This window comes from Neofelis nebulosa, chromosome 17 (assembly GCF_028018385.1).
Source record: "Neofelis nebulosa isolate mNeoNeb1 chromosome 17, mNeoNeb1.pri, whole genome shotgun sequence".
In the NCBI taxonomy this organism is placed as follows: Eukaryota; Metazoa; Chordata; class Mammalia; order Carnivora; family Felidae; genus Neofelis; species Neofelis nebulosa.
In genome coordinates this window covers 42,275,285-42,295,612 of record NC_080798.1, presented here as the reverse complement: position 1 = coordinate 42,295,612, position 20,328 = coordinate 42,275,285, and the positions used below count along the sequence as shown (strand labels likewise).

The 20,328-nt window shown below is 52.0% G+C and overlaps 1 long non-coding RNA gene across 2 annotated transcripts in view; it reads left to right on the top strand.

Annotated features, from left to right (window-relative positions):
- The window catches only part of LOC131499573 (uncharacterized), an 815,236-nt gene that overhangs the window by 202,036 nt on the left and 592,872 nt on the right, over nt 1-20,328 (top strand). The gene's annotated exons all lie outside the window — the stretch shown is intronic.

The window sequence follows — 20,328 nt, the reverse complement described above, 5'->3', positions numbered from 1 at the left end:
ACCAGGGCAACTTTTCAGTAGCACAGCAGTTGAAGTGACCCTAGGTCCCGTCTTGGATGGAAAGAGAAGAGGTGACCTGGCCCCTGATCCCTGAGTAGTCCTCTGTGATGTTCTCTGTCACTGGTGCCTGAGGGAGCAGTGGCCTGCAGAGGCTCACTCTAGCAGAAATGCAGAGGCCGCACCGAGCACCTGCTTAAGAGTGGGGTCTGACCCCCCGGCCGATCTCATGACCCCCTGCCCTGCCACCGGCCTTTGTTCTCCAGGTCAGGCACGGACCTGCTTCCTTGCTGCTGCCACGGCCTGCCACAATCGCCTAAAGCCCAGTTTGTCTTAGAAATTTTGCAGCCATGGAACAGGCTTCCTGCAGTTTTTTCTAAATCTTCGAGGATACTTCCAGAATCTTGGTATTTGTCTTATCTACTGATGCCTGTCAAAGAGACCCACTGTGGATCTTGCACGTGTGCCAGAGCCCCTTTTATAGTGAGACAATGTCTTCTGTAGGCTTTGAGTGAAATGCAGAAGAAAGAGCCCCGGGAGGGGTGGTCTCACAGCGCCAGGAGAAAGGCTGTCTCAGGCTCTTGCAGCAGCATAAAAGGTCAGCTGTGGATGTCTTGCTCAAGTTTATCCCAGAAACCTCTTGAGCCATTGCAGTATATCCTGGACCTGGACCTGGTCCTGTGTGGGTCCTTCACATCACCAGGGCAGCCCAGGGCAAACCCAGGTCGGTTTATCACTGGGACAGACTTGTCATCTTCTGATGCCGAGCCTCGGAATTTGCCTCCTGGTGTGAATTTGTCATTTGAGGCGCCCCTTGAAAGCATCCGGGTTTTTCCTAAAATCTCAGCAGAGGATTACTTGTAGGGAATTTCTCCGTGTCCAGGGTCAATAAGTCAGAGATATACTGGAACTATGCGGACGCTCCACGCCAACCAGGGAATGTGTTCTAAGATACCGTGGGAGAGTTGGTTATCATCTGGTCTCACTGCTTGATGCATCAGGGAGTACATTTGGCAGAGAGGTGAAGCCTTGATTTATGGGACAGGAGAGACGGAGAAGAAGTATTAATTAGAGAAAGTTTAATTCCAGATTTCTAGTACGTCTTTATGCAGGGGGTCCTGAACAGCATACTGTGGTCCAGTAAAATCACACTCAACAGATGATTTGCGGATAAGGAGTGGGGATGTTTTCTCAGTTCCTGGGGTGGCTGCTATGTGGTCCAAGGTGCCAAGAACTCACGGGGGTTGTCCAGATCCCCAGGGGGGGTCCTCTGAATGGACACGAGCACTGCTTGCGGAGGCTACATGTTCTCCCCATCCCATCACCCCTACTTACGCCCTTGAACCTTGTCAGGGAGGTGGGTTGCTCTGCTGATGGAAAGGGGCCTAATCTGGGAGAAAACCTAGGGATTAAAGTTACAACAGGGATATAGAATTTTGACATAATGCAGCCATTGCCCCAGTTTCTCTTAGAGCTGGGCTTTAGGCAACACCTTGGTGATCCTGGTTTGACAGGTGGTCAGTGTGGGACTAAGAGAGGCTTCCCAGTGCTGGGAGCCTGACATGTCTTTGTTTCATTACATTATCCTGGTGACCTCAGGGACCACAGATGAAGGAGGAGATCCCCTATCATAGTGATATTGGGCCCTGGCCTCAAAGTCTTGGAGGTGGGACCTGCGTGAGTGTGGTGGAGTTGTTTTGCTGAGAACAGAGGCAGCTGGGGGTGGCCTGTTCTGTTCAATGCCCCCCCCCCCTGCTTTCTAAGGGGCAAGAGGAGCCTCCTCCAAGGGCTTAGCTTCTCTCCTTGTACTCAGACAACCTCTCTGCCAACACTACAGAGATCTTGGCCTTCACCAGGGCCCATGCTCTTGGGAAGTAGCTGTCAGGGGAACCCTTGGGTGTCTATTAGATGCTGAAGAGCCAGGTCAGCAGTGATGGGGATATTACTTCCTATGAAATATTAACAAGGGGTCAAAGCTGCAGAACTCCTATTCTTCCTCATCCACAAGCTCATGTGCCTTTCCTTTACAAGTACAGATATTCATCATTTGAATGCATCTATCATCCCTCCCTCCCTGCTCCTGCCCCTCTCCATCTACCTACCTGCCTTTGTTTCCCTTTCTTTCCTTCCTTCCTTCCTTCCTTCCTTCCTTCCTTCCTTCCTTCCTCCCTCCCTCCCTCCCTCCCTCCCTCCCTCCCTCCCTCCCTCCCTCCCTCCCTTCCTTCCTTCCTTCCTTCCTTCCTTCCTTCCTTCCTTCCTTCCTTCCTTCCTTCCTTCCCCCAGATTTGCTGAGCACCTACTAAGGGCAAGATTCCCTGACAAATCTCAGGTATGCAACAGTGAGTAAGTCGAGTAAGTCTTGGGCCCTGTAGGAAGGAGTCTACAGCCTTGAGCACAGGGGGTGAAAGTCAGATACATGAATGATGTTGTCTCCTATAGAGGAGGCTGTGTGTGGGGTGTGAATGCAGAGGAGGGGACAGATAACTGGGTCTGGGGGAGTAAAGACAGCTTCTTAGAGGACCCATGAAGCTGCAACTTGATGGGAGAGGTTTTCAAGTAGAGAGGGTATAGAGTGCTGGGCAGAGGGTCTGGAATGTGCAAAGGGAGAGGACAGACTGGATGAATAAGACCATTTTCTGTGTTCCTCACCAAGGCTGGTCGTGGTGACAGAATTGGGGCATCCTCGTCATCCTTTTTTTCCTGTTCTGGTGCAACTTTAACCTGCCTCTAGGAGCCCTGCCTTTTCTGTGGCTCCCCCTCCATCCAGAAGACCCCCAAGCCCCGCATTTCAGGCCCGGTGAGTGACTGACTTGTACATCAATAGTTCAGGCTTGTCTTCAAGGTCTGGAGCTGAACTGAGTCCTGGAGCTTAGAGCGAATGATGCCATGTAGGAGCAAACCTCAGACAAGGATCAGGTAGCTGGGGTATGGCATGATTGATCTCAAGCAAGCATAGCGTTAAAAAGAACCTGGGCAGAAGGCTTCCAGATTTTTCTTCACGTTCCTTTTATCTCTCCAGGTGCTGCTGTTTTCTTAGGGTAGGTGGGATCTTCCTTTCCTAGCTAATCTTACAGCCTCCAAGAAAACAGGCCTCAGGCCTTGGAGATGTAAGTCTGGGAGCAGAAGTCAAGGTGGGGAAGGCAGGCAGAGAAGCCTGTTGGACTTCAGGTGTGGGAATTCAGTGCAGAATTCAGAATTCTTGAGGTTTGTGTCACGCACCAAAAACTCTGGTGATGGTCAAGACGTGAAATAAGAATGGGCAGAATCAGAGTGAGGCTTCCAGCAACTTCTCTCCCCGTCCTCTCTGCCTTCCATCCTGCAAGTGGGTGCTCACAGTGTTGGGTTGGGAGACACACGGACCCAGCGAGAAGCACTTGGGAAGCCATGTCGGGGCTTCTGTTTTCTGAAGTTGTCTTTCTCAGGCTCAGGTTTGAACCAAGGAATCAGTTACCTGGCTCTTACATGGTGTGCCACACCACTTAGTGTCATCTCCTTACAGCCTCTAGCTGAGTCCACATCCCGCTAGGACTTAGGACTCCAGGGGCAGGGCTGAACAAGGCATGCGTGGGTCCTGGTTACTGTCACTCTCCACCACCTATTTCCCCGGGCATCCAGTCTGTGATGATGCTTCTACCAAGCTTCCGGCCCACTATGGTCTCTTGCTCTGCTCCTGAGCGTTCACACCCTCTGCTGTGAGAACACGCTGTTCTGGGACACCGGGTTCGTCTGCCCTGCCGTGTCTGAGCACAAGCTGTTCCTTCTGCCAGGACTGCCCTGCCCTCGCTGCCCGCCACGTGTACTCCCAGACCTGTCCACCCCAGCTCAGGTGCCGGCTCCGCGAGAAGCCTTACTCTCCCTCCTGGGCTGCCCTCCACCGACCCCTATGCTCAGTGGTCCCGTGTGTCTCTGCTGCTGGGGACCTTAGGTCCCGGGAGGGCAGGAACCACGTCCCAGCGCCAGCCCACGCACACACGCTGGGGGCTGAGTGGAAGGATAGATACGTGTGCGTGTGGCCGAGGGCCTGTCCGTACCATGGAGGCGCTGGGGCGCTCCTCCCCTGGAGAGCAGGCAGGTTTTTCCTGTGACTCCTCCAGCTGGTCCACTAGACCGTTCTTGGATTTGGGGACCCCAGGCCCTGTTGTAAGCTTTCATCTTGGTTTCCATTTTCCTTAGAAATGAGAGAGCTAATAGGTAAGCCTCCATTTCTTTTTCTTTTTTTTAATTTACATCCAAGTTAGTTAACATATAATGTAACAGTGATTTCGGGAATAGAATTTAGTGATTCATCACTTACATACAACACCTGGTTGTAAGCCTCCATTTCTGCCCTTTGCAAACCTGGGTTGGAGAGGCCTGGCTTGGACCCCCACCTTCTCAAGTAAAATGGGCAGGAGGGAAAACCTGGGGTGGGATTACATCCCTAGTACCTCAGGCTTGTGTTGGCTGAAGACAAAACCTGGAGCCTGGAGCACACCTCAGGAGCGGACACAGGCCGGCCTGGTGAGGGCGGAGCTCCTCTGGCAATGTCCCTACAGGCCGCTGCTCCAGGAACAATGAGGGGCCTGTTGTAGGCAGGACAGCATTCCCCCAAATTCGTGTCCACCCAGAACCTCCAAATGTGACCTTATTTGGAAATAGGATCTTTGCAATTACAATTAGTTAAGGATCTTAAGGTGAAGTCATCCTGGGTTTAAGGTGGGTGCCAACCCCAATCACTGGTGCCCTTCTAAGACCAAGAGCCGACCCACAGAAGCACAGGAGGAAGGCCATGTGAAGACAGAGGTGGAGTGATGCGATTATAAGCCAAAGAGCGCCGAGGATGGCCAGATGCCTCCAGAAGCCAGGAAGAGGCATGGAAGAGGTCCTCCTGCAAAGTCTCTAGAAGGAACCGCTCCCATAGACACCTTGATTTCAGATGTCTGGCCTCAGAAGTGTGAGAGTGCATATTTATGTTTTAAGCCAGCAATCTTGTGGTAATTTGTTACAGCGGCCGCAGGATACACGTGTGGGGTGTTTGGGGTCACTGACCTTCCTTGTCCTCCTCCCTGTGCTCCCAAAGCTTCCCCACACAGCGTCTTCTCTCATACGCATATGCTACAAAAAGCCAATGTTTCACACATGAAAAAAAACTGTTACACACAATGTGACATGTGTGGGTGTTACAGGGGTTGGGACACTCAACTCACTGAATCCGCTGATAGATCTTTGCCTCTGCTCTCTGCCTCCCAGTCTGCAATATTTTCTTTCCTTCACATTATATCCAGTAAGGGAGGAGGCAGCAAAGAAACAAACAACAGGCAAAGGGCAAACCTGGTTGTCCAGAAATATCCTTGCTTTAGCAGCCTGGATGGATTCTGGCAGGTCCTGGGGCATCAGGGCTGTTCCAGGCCGTGACCACACTTCACGTGGCTTCTCAGCTAACAGATGAGCAATGTATCAGTTAGCATTTGCTGCATAACAAGCCACCCCCAGACCTGGATCCCTTAAACAGCAACATTTACAAACCTCATGATTCTGCAGTCAGCACTTTGGGGCCCGTCAGGCAGTTCCGGTGTTGTCTGGGCTCACTCACCCGTGTGTGGCCGTGTGCCAGCTTGCCTGGAGGTGGACTGATCTACTGTGGCCTCCTTGGGTGGTGGTTGGCTGGCTGTGGCTTAGGGTCATTGGGCTGACTGAGAGACGTGATTAGATGTCTCTAATCCTATAGTAGGCCAGTGAAGGGGGGCTGTCACATGACAATGGCAGGGCTCCAAAGCCGAAGCCACAGGCCTTTTGAGGCCATCACTTCCTTTGCATTCTTTTGACCAGAGCAAGGCCCTAGAGCAGCCCGGATTCGAGGGATGGGCCAGTAGACAGTGTCAGGATGGGGAGCTGCAAGGTCACATTGCATGGGGCGTGGTCACAGGAGAGGCAGAGAACTGGGGCCACTTGTGCTGACAGCCTATCCACGGCCCACCCGTCTCTTGGCCTGGGCGGAGAAGTTCCCCGCTGTTCTTTGCTGTCCTCTCTGTCCGGGGGTAGTCTTGCTGTGAGAGGTGAAGGCAGAACCCAGCTTTTAGTACTTACACGTTCAGGGTAGACCTGTAATCTGTCATTCCAGAAACATTACTTGCATCAAACATTTATTCTAGCACCCAGCCCAACGCCAGGCATAGAGACCCACGCAGGGAGCCTGGATACGGTACCAGTTAACAGCCTGGACTTTGAAATCAGACGGGCCTGGCTTTGAATCTCTACTCTTACAGGCTACAGGCTTTGGGGCGAGTCACTGTCCTTTCCTGAGCCTGCTTTATTATTGACAACATGGGGACGATAATGTCTGTCTTACGGGGAAGCTGTGAGGCCTGAATCAGATACCAAAGGTAAAGTGCTTAGTGCAGCACCTGGCCCGCAATGGATGTCACTGAATGGTAGCTATTATTATTAATAATAAATGTAGGCTGAGGGGTTGCCTAGATGAGTGAGTGTCTGGGCAACTTTCAGCCAAACGTGCGTAATGAATGCTCACTCCCTCCCCATCCTGGCCCCAATAAAATATACAAAGGATCTAAGAAAACCCATTAACTGTGGCTAACTTTCATAACAAGAAACCTCCCAGCCACAGCCCCCTTGTGACTGGGGCATGTGGATGCATTAGTAACACCCCACCCTGCTTCTGGGCTCCGGGAAGCCGCACCCCTCACTGCGCCCACAAACAACTCCTCCGATCGATCGCTTCTCGTGCACCAGTGGCAGCCCAGAGGCATTTTCCCCCAGGTTGCCCGGACAATTTTGTCTCTACACCTGCACACAGTCTTCTTTTTTCCCTCCTTGCCAAATCAAAGCATGCCTTTGCTCTCTGCCGCCTGCCTCAGAGCAGAGTTGGCAGGGAGGGCAAGGAGAAAGCTGAGCGATTAGACAACTCACTGGCCCCTCCTGGAGGCTGTAGCTGTTTTTAGCTCTGCCTCTCCTGCAGGCAGGCCTGGCCTTGGGGTCTGGGCCCAGCCTGGTAAATTAGTAACAGCAGAAGACTGTCAGGGCCCCTCCAGCTCCAGGAGAGGGGAGAGGAGCCGCTGCCTCTGAGCACTGAGCAGTTGGAGGTGCTGTCTTACTTTTTCCCTTTATTCTGTTGTAAATGACAGAGTTTCCCCCTTTAAGTGTGCACGCATTGCCTTTGTCCAGATGCTCTTTGTCAAATAGCCCAGTGTAATTACGAACAACAATAAACTCCCCCTTCTATATATTTTTAGTGGAAAATAAAAACACATTTTCTCATCCGGAACTGCATGCCACAGGAGAATTCAGAGGACGCGGCTGATGCAGGGTTTTGGGGGCAGTGGAGGAATCCTGGAGCTTCTAGGAGGAGAGAAAAAGCTTCCAGGTTTTCTTAAATGACATTCAGAAGTTGAGGCCACTCCCAGGGGCCAGGGACGGGCAGGAATTGGGGTACCTGGGAGTGTAGGGGGTAAGCTGTAAGAGGGTCAGTTCCTGGAGGCATATGGGCCCCATCCAGGCTGATACAATCTGCTGGCGAGACTAACTCTGGACTTGGATCTAACAAAGACTATAAACGAGAAGTTCAGAGACTTTTTTTCGGCCTTTCAGGAGTCGGGTAGTTTTAAATGAAGGCAGATGTAGCCTGAGGCCTCAATTTGCCTGCCCCCCCCCCCCCCCCATCCTGCTGTAACCTTATTAAAGGATAAAAAGAAAGGCAGGACTTTTATGGTAAGAAAGGACCGGCAAGGCGAGGTGCCTTCCTGGAGCCAAGAGGGGTTCTAGGAACATGGGCAGAAGGTGGGATCCCCCGCTTCCCACAAAAGGCCCCTGGGGGAGGGGGAGGGGGAGGGGAGGCGAGGCCCTGGGCAGGGGCAGGGGCAGTAGGGAGAGCAGGAGGGGACTCCCAGCTGGTGCGGCATGTTAGGTCTTTGCTAGGTCAGCCCCCCGCGAGGGCAGCCCCTCACCCCACAACTCTGGGCGTCCACGCAAGATGCGTTGTGACTCCATGTAACAGGGCACGGAAGTGGGAGCCCTGACTTTCCAAGGTAGCACAGCACCTGGCTTCCTGGGAGGGGCGGTGTAGGGAGAGAGGGGCCGAGGAGGCCTTCCTTCAGGTTTGGAGGGTGGTCAGTAGGGGACACGTGCTGTCCCCTCTGGCTTCAAGTCTTCCAGTTCTCTCTTCTCTCCCCTACCTGGTCTCGTGTCTCTAGTCTTTTTGGCCGCAGTCTCTTTTCCAGAAGGCAGCCAGAGTGGCCCATGTAATCACAGATCTGACCGTGCCACTGACTCTCCCCTGAATCTCTCCCATGGTTCCCAGTTACTTCTGGGAAAGAGTTCTGTAAACTCTGTAAGGTGTTATATAGACCTTCTGCAGCCCCTCTTGTACTCTCTGTTCCCTCACCCCTTCCACCCTGGGGTGCGGGGTACACAGCTTGCGGGCACACAATACCATACACTGCCTGTTTGCATGTTGTTACAGCCACTGTCAATGCCCCGCCCTGATTGCCTCCATTTACCCCAAGATACCCCCATCCGTGATGGATGGTTCTGTGTCTCAGATGGCTTCAGACCTCAAGAACTTGCAAGTCTCTGCCTGATGACTTGGTCCGGTCTCGGGAAGATGCCCTGCCTGCTTACCAAGTAGGATAGCCGTGGGAGGGTGTGGGGGGAGTGATTGGGATGACTCAGGAGCCACCCGCAATCAGTGAATGAGGAGCAGGAATTGGAGGCGAAATATCCAGTTTTCGAGGGCCTCGATGGGACGACTCTGAGGCACATCCTTCACAGCCTCTCAGAGCGTTCCCGGGGGGATTGGGCCCCAGTTACCTTTACAGTGTCCCATTTGTTCATAAACGCATGCTTTCCTCTTCTCCCTGTTGGTTTGGGCTGAATGTTTGTGTCTCCCAGAATTCATATGGTGAACCTCTAACCTGCCACGCGATGAGACCGGGAGGCAGAGTGTTTGGGAGGTGATCGAGTGAGCAGGGTGGCCCCCTCATGATGAGATTGGTGCCCTTTTAAGGTTTCTGAAGGAGCTTGCTTCCCCTTTCTGTTCTCTGCAGCAGTGGGCCACCTGGAGGAGGCTCCCACCACTACCGGCTCTGTTGACCCCGATCTCGGACCTCCAGCCCCCAGAGCTGTGAGGACTCCATTTCTGTTGTTTTTAAGTCACTCAGCCTATGCTATTTTGTTATAGCAGCCTGAGCTCACATCTGTAGAACATCTGTCTTACTGCCCCAACCGCCCACCAGCTTCCTGGGATCACCCCCTAAGTGCTCCTTAGCACCCACATTCTACTCTCGGGTCTGCTCTGGGGGGATCCCAAACCATGCCACATCTGCTCCTTCCTTCTGTCTGGAGCGCTAACTTCTCCCACCTGGTTCTCAGCTCAGGCTTTCCTGCCCAGCCTTCCCCGACAGAGGCTGCCTTGCTCTGTGCTCCCATGGCGTCTGGCTCTGTCCTCTGGCGGACTTGCTGCTTGGTATAATCTCTCAGCTTGTCAGTGTGGTTCCGGGGAGTGGGTCCCCTCGGCATCTGAGGGCGGTTCGTTCACGTCTGCGTGTCCGGTGGCTGGCACAGCGCCGGTCCATAGTAGGGGTTCAACAGACACTCATTTAGGGTGCCGACACGATGGACCCTTGTAAGCATTAGTGTTTGGGGCTTAGAAACAGCAGCAAATAGTGTTTTCTGTGTTTTACAGATTTGTCCTTCCTTGGCCAAACAAAATACATAAAAGAATTTCTCGAATAATATCTTGCCTTCGCATAGGGTGAGCGCTTCCCAAAGCGCTTTTGTGTGGATCTGGGTCTCACCTAAACTCTGCAATGGGCAGACAGCACGGCCCCATTTTACAGACAAGATCACTGAGGCAAGTTGGCTGGCCTGAGACAATAACCATGAAGGTGGAGATTGTAGTACAGAGAAGTTAGGTAAATGGCCCAGAGGCGCATGGCACAGAGCCAGCAGGAGAGAGTCAGCCAGACCCCAGGCTTATCTTTCTGTTGAATCCATGTTCTCTCCCCTGGCCAACTACCTGGAGTGGGTGCCTGCTGTTGTCAGGCTCTGTGTGCAGTGGTGGTGGTGTTGGTAGTGGCAGTGGGGCATCCCTTCCCTCCCCTCCCCTTCCATCCCTTCCCCTCCCCTCCCCTTCCCTCTGCATTTTGTTCTCACAAAGATCCTCTAAGCTGGAGAATGCAGTTTCCCTTTTTCAGATGAGGAGATTGAGGTTCTGAGAGGTTCCAGGGACAGATCCAAGCTCAGGCCCTAGGTCGCTGTGACTCTGTATCCAGTCTATCTGGATAGCCAGCGTATTCCCTTTTCCTAAACTTTCCTCTTTTATGTCCCAAAGCAGACAGCACAGGGAGAGGAGTATTTCAGGAATGTATTTTTAATGGCAGGCACTGATCGTAAACCTTGGGTGTTTGTGTCTGAGACTCAGGGTTTCCAGCGGAGACGCAAATGGTGGGGGTGGACCACAAGAGCTAAGGCAGCTGCGATATTTATCCTTCAGATGAGAGGGCTTTGTTAGCGGAGTAGGAGTAGGGAGGAAGTGGAGGAGGAGGGAGGAAAAGAGGAGATAGAGGGGGGTTGCTTCCTTTCTCTTGCTAGCCCGCACGGGACCAGCCCCTCTGGGCTTTCTAGAACCCATTCTACATGTCTCCTTTCTTCTTTGGGTAGACGGGAGATCAGATAGAGGAGGTCAGACGTTTGCCAAGTTGAGAAAGGCTTTTTATCCTTTAAAAGCTCAAATAGCCTTTGCTCTTCCCTTTTCCCCTCCCCCATGCCCCTCCAGTCTCCAAGGCATCAATCCTCCTTCTTCAATAGAATCTATCCCTTGGCTCCTTTCTGCATCACTCGCCTGGATAACGGGAGGAGACTTCTGGCTGTTTCTCTGCTTCTCCTCCTGTCCCCAACTGTCCCTCCCACGCTGGCCCTGGAGTGACCCTTCCACAAATGCAAACCTGACCTGAGTCATCCTCCCACTTAAACCCTCTTGTGCTTCCCCATAATAATAGTGTACATCTATCTATAAACTGTCATATGCTGGCAAACCAGCGGAAAAAGAAAAGTCCCGATTTTATTGTATTTGCTGATTGCTGTGGTGTAAAGATTCCCACTGTTTCAGGCTGCAGCCTTCTGCTGGCGGCACTCGGAATACTTAGCAATGGCTGTCGATGAGTGGCAGCAGTGACTCTGGCCCATCGCTGCGTAGCTCTCACAGGGCTCCTGGCACCGCTTGAAGACTTCTGTCTTTGTCTGCGTCCTCCCCTGCCTGGCGTGCTCTCTCCTCTGGTCTGTGTTTATTCAAATCTTCTCCCTTCCCCAGTCTCACCTCCGGTCTCACTTGTTCCAGAATTCCTCCCCAGACCGCTCCAACAGTGGGAAGTTCTCCCATCAACCCCCGATTTGCTCTCTCTGTCTAGCAAGATCCCATGTCCCTTCCTTGGGGAGAGTGGTCCATTTCAGGGGCCCAGCCGCCATTTGTGAATTTGAGGTGTTAGTAACGCTTGCCAGGAACCGGGCTGTTCCAACGAGTATTGATTGAGCACCAACAGTGTGGTCCGTCTCAGGGTAATGGCTCGTGGGGGCAACACACATGCCAGCCTTGAGCCTTGCCCTCAGGGACCCAGGAGCTGGCTTTGGGTGTCATGAGCCTCAGGAGGTGGGGCCCCCAGGTCAGCAGCTCTAGCACTTTGTGGTGAGGAGCCCCTGTCGTTTGTCTTGCACCTCAGCCTGATTCTCCTTCCAGTTATGCTTTCCTCATCATTGCGATGGATGGAGGCCATTAATCCTGATTAGCAGATGATGTGTCCCTTAATGGGAAAGCAGAAAGGGGGATTTGCAAGGTCAATATGTGCCCTTTCCATTAAGAGTTCAGTTCTGTAGAGAAGGAAAGAGAGAACCACAGCTGCTTTTCCTGCCTAGTACACAGAGGGGTAGGGTGTCCCCCAAATCCTGCCTGGAACCTGTCATCCTCACCACAAACCTTCACCACATCCTGCTTCTCTCTATGAAAGGACTGAGTTTGGTATTAAGGAACCCTTAACATTAAAACAAAAATGAGATTTGTTTTTTCCCCTAAATGATTGGCAAAATCCAAAAAATTAATAAAACCCAGTGCTGTCAAGGCTGCTACAAAATGACATTCTTGTCTACTATCTGTGGGAGAGTGCATTGGGCCACACTTCTTTTTGGAAAGGAGGCTGGCATTGTCTGGATAAAATAAAAATTTACATCTGAGGAATCTGTAAAATTTATGTAAATACTAGCACGTGTGCATTAAAGATGCACTCTTTTTTGGTAAGAGCAAAAAATTGGAAATAACCATTCATCAGTAGGGGATTGGTTGAATCAAAGGCGAAATACTTACAAAATACAACAAAACTTTCCATTTTAGAAAAGCGTAGTGGATTTATCGGTGATGATTTGGGTGATAGTCCGTGATGTGTTCATAGGCGGGGGGTGAAGTGAGTTCCAGAGTGTTGCTGATGTCCCAGCAGAGCAGGGGCCATGCCCCTTGTTCACAGCTGTCCCCAGCACCTGGGACGGAACCTGGTCCCAGGAAGTGCTCTATAAATGTGGCTACTCTTACTGTTGTCAGCAGGCCATAAAGAAGTGATGAATGAATCCTACTTTGTAAGATATCACATAGAAGCATAGAGAATATTTGGAAGGAACTTCATGAAAATGTTAACAGAGTGACTGCCTGTTTGGGGTAGAAGTGGCTGAGAATGGATGAGACACCCAGTGGTATCTTGTACGTTTCTGTATTGTTTGAATTTGTCATGGGTTTCAATTATTTTTGTGATCAGACTAAAAACCAAAATAATTGGGAAAAAATATCCCTTCATACTCTTCCCCTACAATCACACTTTTTTTTAAGTGTATTTATTTATTTTGAGAGAGACAGAGACAGCATGAGTGGTGGAGGGTCAAAGAGAGAGGAGACAGAGAATTCCAAGCAGGCTTCTCTCTGCCAGCGCAGAGCTCGACACGGGGCTCAAACCCACCAAATCGTGAGATTATGACCTGAGCTGAAACCAAAAGCCAGACACTCAACCAACTGAGCCACCCAGGCGCCCCTGCAATCACACTCTCATACGCGCCGTTAATACCCCCAACACACACACTCTGGCCTTTGCAGGTCTGGGGACTCGTCCTGCTTCTAGTGATTCCTGCCTGGCACGCTGGATCACAAGAGCTCTTCTCACAGGGTGGTAGAGAGAGTCGTAGGTGCTAATGAGGGGAGTGCGCTCAGGGCCACCCCTTGCACGCTGAAGTGGCTCATAAGCGTTAGCTACCTCCCACCATCCCGTGGAGTTCCATTCACTGACTCTCCCACTTACCTTTTGTTGCCCCAGGGCCTTTGCTTGAGTTCATCAGAGAATAGTTAGTTCCTGAAACAAGACCAAGGATGAAACCCTCAGGAAGATCCTGCCCCACTCTGTTGTTTTGTGGAAACCAGGGCTCAGAGAGGTTAAGTGACTTTCCCGGAGCCACACAGCTTTCAAGCGGTAGAGATGGTATCTGCTCTGGACTCCAAAGCCATCTGCTTTCATTGCACTGAACTGCCCGGCAGGGACTTCCTGTTTGCCTTCCCAGGAGGACTCCCAGAGGCACAGGTGCCTTTCACTAAGAGGAAGGTGTCTCCAGTGGGGGCTTACCAATCACTCAGAGGCTGCCCTGTCCAGGGCCACCTTCTTCCTCAGGCCTTCCTCCGAGCCTGAGAAAGGAAGGGGCTGGCTTGGAGAAGCATACCCACATTTGTATGGACTCAGGGACTCCTTCCCTGAGCTGGTCCTCTCCAGCCACACACACCCCTGGGCTGGCCTCCCCACGAAAAGATCTTCCTTGGTCATCACAAGCCTTAGAGCCAGCAGATCTGGGTCCACGGCCCTGTTCTGATTAGCTGTGGGCCTTGGATTTCTCAGTTGCAAAATGGGGCCAGTGAGACTTACCTGTCAGAGGCACGAGAATTCGATGAGCGAGGAGTCACATAGCTGCCGGGTGTGGGTCCTGGCACGCCATGGCAAGCTGATTGGATGATCAGCAAATCTGAACTGCTTTGATTCAAGAAAGGTGCTTTCCTCCTGGGCCTTGAAGCCACCTGCTGCATGTGACAGGGCTCCGTGGCTTGAGAGTAAGATGAAAAAGCAGTGTTTCTGACTATTCCCTCAAAGTCAGCGTGGTTGTCTTTTGCCCATTCCAAGTGTCCCTAAATATGGGTGGCAGAGAGATTAACATCGTGGTCTTAGCGCCTTAGGGTCCTGGGTTTAAGTCCCAGGCCATCACGTGCCAGCTGACCTTGGGCAAGTCCCTTGGAGTCACGAGCCTCCATTTCTTCACCTATAAATTCAGGCTTTATATTAACATCCACCTTGTTGTAAATATTAAATGAAATAAAGGATACAAAGCACTTAGCCCAATGCCTGGTGTATGGTAAATACCAATAAATGTCAGCTTCTTTTAATATTTTATCATTGTTATTGTTTCTGCTATCACGGTGTGGTAGTCCTTCATGCTGTTCACCCGATATTTGCCGTTCGCCTCTGGGCAAGTGGTAGAACCATACTTCTGATCCATTAAAATTAGGCATCGCCTCCGGCTTGCTTGGAGCCAATGAAACATAAGGAAAAACGTGTGTATCACCCTGGACAGAAGTTCTCAGGGCTGGAGTATGATTTGCTACGTTTGCTTCTCCTGCCACGGGAGGGGTGAGGACAAACTCTGCCCTGCACATACGTGCAAGTGACAAACCGTGCGTGGGGAGAAGCCACTGAGTGGGGTTCAGTTGTCGCAGTGACACAACCTGGCTTCTCCTGACTGCTACGTGTGGGCCGGCCCCGGCGTGGCGACACCGTGGGTGGTAAATGGCCTTCTGCCTTTGTCACCTGGAGAGGGAGAAGAGAGGGCAAAGGAGGAGGATTTTGTCCAGTGGAGTGATGAGAGCAGGCAGACCCAGCACCCTCCTCCCTCCGACTGGAAGGATTGGGATGTGTGGGAGGCTGCACAGACCAGGGCCCGGATTGCAGCTGTGCACTGCCTCTTTGGAACCAGTTGGTCCTCTGCCTGAACTGCCCCCACCTAGTTCTCTGCAAAGAGTGGGCTGTTCATGCATCTTGCAGTGTGAACTTCCAAGTGACTCCCGAGGATCAGTGCTCATGAGGAATTTGAAACTGCACTCCCTCGAGGTGACCTGGCAGAAACTCCTCTGCACCTGCTCCCTGCCAAATCCACAGGTGTGCTTCCGGGGCAGGGCCGCCAGAGAAGGGCCCTGACCCGAACACCCCTCCCTGGAGACTCTCTGGTTCCCTATGCAAGGGATCACCGGAGAAGACGGTAGAAAACCCTGGTCCTCCTGAAGGAGCTGATGTGTGACCCACAGTCGTTTCTCTTAAGGTATAGGTGACAAATATAGAGTTATTCAACACCCCACTATGTCAGTGGAGGTGAGCCACAAGATACAAATGCCGAAAATCTGAGAGACGGATCCTCAGGAGTCAAAAGGGACACCGAAAGAGGAGATTGGTGGCCGGGATGGGCAATAAGTCAAGCCTCCTCTGGGAGGTGATGCAGGGACTTTGTGGTCGGGCAGCTTGGGTTCAAAACTTGCTCTTGCCCCCTGGCAGCCGTGTGATCCCCAGGGGGAGGGTGGATCGTTCTGGGCCACGAGAGTGCATTGGCTCAGTTCATGAGATGTGTGAATGTCTCTGCTGGGTCGTGAGTGGGGCACTCAGGATGCACCCCCACCATCTGAACACCTTATCCTGTGCTCCCTAAAATAGATCCACACCAACACCAAGAGCCATCTTTTCGTTGTTTCAGTGCAGAAATACAATTAAACTGAAAACACTTACTGATCTCTTACTCTGTGCTGCAGAGATGGTGAAGGCACCATAAGGAGACCTTGGAGTTAGAAATCAGGAAACAGTCTGGGAAAGTCCCTTCCCTTCTCTGGGACTTGGGCTCTGTATGTGCAACAGGGAGAGACCAATGGCATCTTCTCTGAACATTCTGGGGCCGCTGAATGAAAGGGGGTGTGCACAAGCCATTTGCAAATAACAAAGCTCTGTACAAGCATGGGGGGTTTGAAATATTATTGAGTCCGATGCTGTCCGCTTGAGGGTCACCCCTGATTGTGCCCATGTGTTCCCATGAGAGCTTACTGGGCTATTCCATGGGATGACTTGGTCAGAGACATTGAATTGGAATTGGCTAATGTCAGGGCCCTGGGTGGCTCTCCATGCACAATTGCTTGGAAGAGAGGGGACTGTTGCTTCCGTCCGTCAGTGGGTTCCACCAAGAGCCAGCCCCCACATTCCCGTTGTGAGGAAGGAATGGAACTGTATCCTGCCTGAAGAAGTGCTAACCATCTGGCCCATACGGCCATGTGCCAGAGGATTGTCTTCAGTGTTGAAACAGCAGAGATGCAGAGGGAGGCTGGGGAGATGTGTCTTAATCTCCATGAGGGAGGAGGTGCAAATGGTTGGACACCGATGAACCTTGGTGTGTCCCTTGAGAATCGGGAAAGCCTTCTTATTTGTAAAATACCACTGACTTTTATGATTTCTGAGCCCAGATGTCCCTAATTGAGCTCCTTGATTATTTCTTCCTTGAGCTTTTTAATTTTTTTAAATAAAATTGTTGTGGTCTCAGCTTCAAAGATGACCTGATTAGCTACCCAGCCGCAGGCTTCCCGGCAGAGCAGGGCCGGCTTTCACTCTGAGTTCAGAGCTTTCAGGAGCAGCGCTGTGGGCGTGCTGGCTTTTCTCTCCAGGAAGACGGGAAGGCAGCAAGCCTGGCTTCGGGGTGCAAACCATAAGCCAGTTACTGTCATGCAAAAACATTAATAGAGGCCGACTCAGAGTTAGGCGTGGTGGTAGGTAATGGGAGCAAAGTTATTGCTGTTGGATGACCACCAGAGAGGTGGGGAAGGAGGCAAATAGGAAGTTGATTGCACGGGAGCGTAGACATCGTGTCCCCGGACCTGCTTGCGGCGTGGCTGGCCAAGGAGCGGTGTTTGAGCAGACCCATAAAAACTGTGGAGTCTGGAGGTGTTGGAAGGGCTCATGGATGTTTCAGCAGAGGGGCAGTGTGGTAGAAGGCTGAGAGGCCTGAACTTGGTAAGAGGTTCCAGTGTGTAGAGAATAGGCTGGTGGCAAAGGGGTGTGTGTGAGACCGGGAAGAGCCTCTAACACTGAGGATGAGGCAGATAGTGTCAAGTCTGTGTTTTGGAAAGGTTTTCTTTAAAAAAAGGTTTTTTTTTTTTAATGTTTATTTTTGGGAGAGAGAGAGAGAGACAGAGAGGGAGAGAGAGAGAGAGCAAGCTGGGGAGGGGCAGAGAGAGAGGGAGACATAGAATCTGAAGGAGGCTCCAGGCTCTGAGCTGTCAGCACAGAGGCCGATGCGGGGCTGGAACTCATGACCTGAGCCGAAGTCGGACGCTTACCCGACTGAGCCACCCGGGCACCCCGGAAAGGTTTTCTGTGAACATCCCTTGTGATGGGAAGCTCACTACCTCTGGGGGCCCATTCCACCTTCAGCTCTGACCCATAGTAAAGTCCTTTCTGAGAGCAAGCCAGTGCCCGCTGTTGGCCTCGGGGGTTCCTGAAGGACAATCCCATACCATGCTCAGTCCTTTCGTCCTTGTTTCTGTCCTTGATAGAGTGATGGACATTTGTTTATTGGACAAGCGTGATCACTTCCTTTTACCATGACCACTCCAAAGCTTAGGCATGTGCTGTAACCTCCAGAACTTTCTGTTAGTGACCCGGCATGGTGTACTATGGGAAACATTGTCTTACTTCATCTCTGTAGTTTGCCTAGTGGCCAAAAGCTTTGGGGTTTGGGGTTCAACAGCCGTGGTGTTGAATCCTATTTCAGCCACTTTGTAGCCTTCTGACCTTGAGCAGGTGCCTTTCCTCTCCAAGTTCAGCTCCCTAGCTGGCCACAGTGGATTACCATAAATGCAAATAACACACCAGCTCACTCCGTGCTGGTTAAGAGGCCTCTCTCTTCCCAGGCAGTTGAGAGGGAGTCTTGGAAGATTCTCGGTCAGTGCTGTCACTGAGAAGACCCCAGAGCCCTGGGCCCCTTTTCAGCCACCTTTCTCTCCTAGGAACCAGTTCACGTGTTTTCTGCCCACAGTGGGCCGCTCCGGTTTCTGTACACTTATCTGGCATGCTCCGTTCAGTCTCTGTTGGTTTAGGATCCATGTACAATAGGCATTTTGCAGGCTGCGTCAGCCCGTTTTTAGACAAAACATTTTGACGGTGCATTCCTGGCATTGCCTCTTTCACCTGGCTTTTGCAGGTCCTGGGATGTGCTCTCCCCGAGCCTTTGACTCTGTGAACCTCCAAGTGCTGAGTGTCCACTGGGGTCAGCCTGGCTGGAGTCTGGGGCTACCCAGCATCAGAGCGGGCTGGCTCCTTGGGCGTCACCCAGCTCACACGCTGCCCACAGACTGGGAGATGGGGGCCCAGCGAGCAGGGTCGGGGGAGACTTGTCTGAAGTCACAGGGCACATCGGTGGCAGAGGTGGGTGGACAGCTCCCCTCCTTCGGCTCCGGCTCCGTGTCCTGCTCTCAGCCGGGTCTCTGAGGGCCCTGAGGGAGCCTGAGTGTTGCTGGCCTTGTTCATTGGGGCTGCGCTCATTCATTCTGCAGGCCTTCACGCCTTTCTGTAGGTGCACAACTCCTGCTGCCGGTCCAGCTCGAACCTGGCCTTATTCGTGCCCAGGCCGCCTGAGCTGCAAACACCCAGAACTCAGTCACTCAGCAGACGTGCCCTAAAGTCCTTCTCCTGCCCGGCTCCTGGCTGAGGGGAGGCTGTGCGGTGGGAACACTCAGGGAGCCCCCAAGCGAGGCAGGGGAGTCCAGCAGCTGTGGATCAGGGGAACTGGATCTACAACCCCTTTCCCCGTCTCCCCCTGGCCCTGCCCCAGGCCTTGAGAGCACTAGTCTGTGAGCCAGGTGCATGATTTTCCTAAGAGTGAACTGACATCCAGTGTATTTGTTTTCTTCTTGCTGCTGTTACAGATGATCACAGACTCAGTGGCTTGGAATAATTCAGATTTATTCTCAATTCTGGAAGTCAGAAGTTCAAAGAGAGTCTTACGGGGCTAAAATAAAAGTATTGGCTAGTTCCTTCTGGAGGCTCCAGGAGAGTCCCATTTCCTTACGTTTGTTGCTTCTAGAGTATTCCTTGGCTCGCGGGCCCCTTCTTCATCTTCAAAGCCAGAGGCTTGGCATCTTCTTTCTCTGAATCTGCTTCTGTTGTCACATGGCCTTCTTCTTTTCTGTTGCCAGTCTCTCTCTGCTTCTCTCTCTAAGGACATTTGTGACTACATTTAGAATTCACCAGATAATCCAGGATAATTTCCACCTCAAGACCCTTACTTTAATCACATCTGTAAAATCCCCTGTGCCATGTAAGGTAACATTCACAGGTTCCCAAAAGTAGGCTGTAGGAATCTTTGGAGACAATTACTCAGCCTACCACAGTCCATTAATGCCATGCCCATTTGACAGACTTGGAACTTGGGGCCTGCAAAATTTAAGCAGTATAGGAAATCGATGTCTGAAGCCTTCTCCCTAATCCTAGAATTGAGGTTTTGAGGTCCTTCTGGGACCTGTGGGCTGGTCTTTGAAAGTGAATAATTTGACACTTTCTCACATTGGTTGGTTGTTTTCTGGGGGTGGGGGGTCACTTCATTGTTCCTTCGAAATTTTGGACAAATGCTCCCTTTTTCCTCATCAATAAGCTGGAATTAGTAACGCCTACCCACTGACCTTGTTGGGTTTTTAGGAAGATGGCAGTCATGAGAATGAAGCCTCTAGGGCACTTCTCCCATGATCGGTGAATACAGCAGTCCTTCCTTCCGCCCTCCCTGTCTCCGTGGTGGGCATAATGGGGTCTCTACCCAGATCCCCTTTCTGGGGAGCAGGTGCACCCACCTTCTAGCTGCTGTGAGTGTTGGAGGCTAATTCACAGCCGCCCCCTTGCTGCAGAATTGCCCTCAGTGAGACAGGGGCTGCCTATGAACAACCCGCCCTGGAATGCGCCCTCGCTGCCCTGACTGCCCATTCCATTGACTGACCAATGCGAGCACGTGCAGCTGCTCTCCTTCCGCCAGGTGGGACCCACTTTTGGTGCATTTCCTGCTCTGGAGCTGCCCGGGAGACGAGGCTCGTCTCCACTTGAGGTCACATCCTTCTTGGTACCCACCCTGCCCCTTGGTGCTTCCTTCACTGACTCAGGACCCTATAATCCTGTCATGGGCTCTGCTTGCCTTTCACTTTGCCAGTCACTTTCCCTTTTGCCTTTTAATGTTTCCTCTTTCCCTCCCTTTCTCTTC